The 4,161-nt window shown below is 46.7% G+C and overlaps 1 pseudogene; it reads left to right on the top strand.

Annotated features, from left to right (window-relative positions):
- The first annotated feature begins 2,253 nt into the window (after window positions 1-2,253).
- On the top strand, window positions 2,254-3,673 carry LOC115653500 (annotated as a pseudogene).
- Window positions 3,674-4,161: the final 488 nt, after the last annotated feature.

Below are 4,161 nucleotides of genomic sequence, written 5' to 3'. Positions count from 1 at the left end.
ATGATGGCATGAGAGATGGAGTGATTGAATGGCAGCTCCCCAACCTGGGGGTAGTGCTGGGTAAGAGGTGTCCCCTCCAAGCAGCCAGGGGAAGGCAGTATCACAGTTGTTTCCAACGCTCATAAACTGATGGCAAGTCAAAGGATTTTGGTGCCTGAAGGAGGAGCTGTCATGATAACACAAAAAGTTGCACTAATCCCTCAATAGTGTATTGTACATCTGTTCCTGTGCGTGTATCCACAGTCATATCTGTTTACTTTTCTGACTCAAATGTGGTTTTTAGACTGGTTTTTAACTCCTGTTAGCAGAATGGGCTTGATTCTACTCTAGCTAGTGCATTAGTAATAGAATTGATACCTGCAGTTCAACACACAGAACCTTTATTTCTGTTGATGTGCAAGCCAAAAAGAACACAAAGTACCTCTCTGATCCCAGGGTGGATTGACTGAGCTGGCCCTCGTGCTTTCGAATATAAAGTAAGGGTACATCTAGACTACCTGCCGGATCGGCAGGTAGCGATCGATCTATCGGGGATTGATATATCGTGTCTTATCTAGATGCGATATATCGATCCCTGAACGCGCTCCCGTCGACTCTGGAACTCCACCAGGGCGAGCGGCAGAAGTGGAGTTGACAGGGGAGTCGCAGCCATCAATCCTGCGCCCACAAGGACGGGAAGGAAAGTCGAAATAAGATACATCGACTTCAACTACACTATTCCCATAGCTGAAGTTGTGTATCTTACATTCCCCCGCTGCCCACACACAGTGTAGACCAGGCTTAGCTAAGGGAGTGGGAGAGGGAAGGGGAGGATGAAAATTCCCTACTAGGCTGGTCATTTCATAACCGTGCTTCATGTGGTCCTGTGTACTTCCTTGTGGAGCAGCTAGTGCTACCCCATCAGAAACAGGATACAGGACTTGACCAACTATGTATGGCAAAACCTATGTCACAGGGAAAAATTAGTGTATTGTGCACTGGCCTGTTTGTTAAAACAGAAGTAAACCCTTTGAGCATGTTTAAAGTACTACATGCCGAGGATTAAAGAAGCAAAAACCAAGAGCAGAAGTACGCAGTGTTGTAGCCTTGTTGGTCCCAGAGACAAGGTGGGTGAGGTAATGTCTGTTATTGGACCAACTTTTCTGTTGGTGAGAGAGACAAGCTTTTGAGCACATTTCCCAGACCCAAAGAAGATCTCTGTATAAGCTCAAAAGCTTGTCTGTCTCACCAACAGAAGTTGGAACAATAAAAGATATTACCTCACCCATCCTGTCTGTGTAGAAGCCAGAAGTGTCCATCTACCACCCTTGCACATCTCCTTCTTCAGAGTGTAGGCAGATCAAGTATGCTCTAACAAGCTTCATGCACACTTGCCTACTCTGTGAGCCATTGTCTGCGGGAACTATGGGGTAAAGTGCATCCCCGTGGACACACAAATGCCTCGTTTACACATAGTTTTTGTACTGGTATAACTAGGTCAGTTAGGAAGGATGATTTTTGCTTAGTTAGATCAGTACAGTGAAAGCAGTACACATTTCTAGTGTAGACAAGGCCTAAGTAGCAGTCCCTGTGCTTCCTCAAGAACTGTGATTATCTCTGGCCTTTGTGCACACGTTGGCCCCAAACTCTTCTCCCTCAACCCTCCCCTCAAGGACCAAGAATAGCCCAGCTGCTGGATTTTGAGATGGGGGAAAGTGTTTCTATTCTTTGGTGAAAAGTCCAAATAGAAAATGAAAGGGGACCTAGTAGTCAGTTCTGGGTATTTCCTATCTCTGTGAGGCCCTGATGCATGAGGCCTCCTGTCTCCATGGAGACGAATCTGATGTGCATGGTATTGTCTCCAAAGGCCTGGAAAGTGTCACTGTAAGATGTGCAAGAAGGAAAAGATAATGCCTGGTGGGAGGTGTGGTGCACCCTATCTTCATGGGGAAGGAAGAAGCAGAGAGAAGAGAATTTGCTGTAAGGCTCAGCCCCCCCAGGACAACAGTAAAGGAAAGGTGAAGGGATTCTCCTACTGCTTTGTCTCGCAGTTGTAAAGTAGGTGTGCTGTGAGTATGGCCTGCTCCTTGTCCTCTCAGACCAGACGGCAGGGAATGGGACACAAAGGAAGGATTATTGTACCCATTTCAGCTTAGAGATGGTGCTTGTGCCACATGAGCTGAGACAGGCCCCCTGTTGCCTCTTCAAGACTATACTGACTCTGCCTTCTGTTCTCCACATTCCCACCTGTCCCCTAGGGCATTCAGAAAGTCGATGCCGACAGTGATGTGGGGCAACTGCAGCCTCTGTGAGAAAGGGAGACTGGCCCAGCTGCACGGGGCCCAGAGTTTACTGGTAATCGTTAGAGAGACAGTAGGCTCTTTCTGCACAGGAGATGGCAGTAGGAGTTGTCAGTGCCCAGAGATTGCAGCTACTGCACCAACACTGACCCCATTCAGCCGCCCCCATTGCATGCCAGTCATTGCCATCCCCATGGTTGTGCTCCTTTATTCTGATATGCTGGATATCAGGGGCAAGAAATTCAGTGAGCATCCACTCAGGGCTGCTATTTACCTCCTCACGAGGTCCAGCCGAGACGACAGCATGAAAATCCTTTTAATCTTGGCAGTGAGCACGTCATGACTGGTGGCTACTGGGCAGAGCTTGTGGTGGCAGCAAAACCTCAGCACACAGAGCACCAGGATGAAGAGGATGAATAATACAGTGACAAAGCGGTTGACTGCACCCTCACCATGATCTGTGTTACCACAGCAACGTCCTCCTTGCTGCTACGCTTCTCTATTGCTTCCATAATCACTTTGTGTGTGTTGTGATTGGGATATTCTGCTGCATTTCCTCCAAAGCTCTCTACAGTTGCATCTCTCCTTTTGTGAGAAGAATCCTACTTGGAGAATGAAGGATCCACTTGCCCTGTTTACATAAGAGCACACAAGTTCAGATGTTGCTTCTGAAAGCATCTTGCAGCTCCATCATTCTGCTCTGGTGGGTTTTCCAAAATGAGGACCGGTGGGCATGGATCCTACAGGATGCTCTAGGTGTGGCCTACTGCCTCTTCATGATCAAATCCATCCACATGCCTACTATGAAGAATTACACCTTATGTATTGGCTTTTCTGATGGCTGATGTGCTTTACATATTCATCTCTCCTTTCCTAGCCCAATCTGGGGGAGTATTATGGAGGTAGCAGCTCTCCACCCCTCAGACTCTGCCATAAATGAAAAGATTATTTTGGTACTGAAGGTTCCAAATTTAAACTCCTCTCCCTTGGATCTCTGTAACAAGGTATGCAAGATCCTAGGATTAGGGGATATCCTCAGTCCAAGTTTCCTTGTAACATCCTGACACAAATTTGATATTCAGGTACAGTCGCCCAAAGTCTATTATGTTGCTAGCACTATACCTTATGGCCTTAATCTTCTAGGAACCTTTGGTGTCAGGGTGTTGCTACAGATAGGCCAACCAACTCTACTGCACTTGGTGCCCTGTATGCTTATCATTAGCCTTTTTGTTGCTCTTTGGTGCCAGAAGCTCACATTATTCTGGACAGGTTGTGGCTTTGAGAAGAACCAGCTCATCTCCCTTTGGAGTAGGCTCCTGCCAACTAATTCTATGCGCCAACATCTCAACAAGAGAGAGAGAGAGCAAGAAAAGACCGATCCCATACTCAGCTGAAAAAGACCACAGAAATGAGTGATCACAAAGTGAACACGAGTGACCTCAGTTCCATGCCATATACAGAAGAACCAACAAGCCAAACTGGGGGTGACCGTGTGCGAGAAATCTTCTGAGCAGAAAAGAGCAAACTGAAGTAGATAATGCAACTCACTGGATTAGATCATATGATCACAAACTTCAACGTCCCTCATCATGTGTGTGAAATGGAGGATGATTTAAAAGGTTTCTCATCTATGATTGTCAGTGATCATTTTAGTGGCCATTGCCTTCTTGTTTTCTATGTCATTTTTCCAGGTTTGAACTAAGGCAGCAAGCTGGGAAGGAAATTACAGAAGCCCTAGCACTATCAGCAGCAAGCAGGGGCAATTACTATTATCCCCCTCCTCCCACCACAAAAGGGTCTGTGCTCCCCTCCGAAATTGAAGGATTCCACAACTGTGGCTTTCATAGGTTCCAAAGATCAGCCGTTGGTACCATAGGGAACA

This window comes from Gopherus evgoodei, chromosome 6 (genome assembly GCF_007399415.2).
Source record: "Gopherus evgoodei ecotype Sinaloan lineage chromosome 6, rGopEvg1_v1.p, whole genome shotgun sequence".
Classification (NCBI taxonomy): domain Eukaryota; kingdom Metazoa; phylum Chordata; order Testudines; family Testudinidae; genus Gopherus; species Gopherus evgoodei.
Note: the sequence above shows the minus strand (reverse complement) of the source record. Positions and strands in the feature narration are given on the sequence as shown.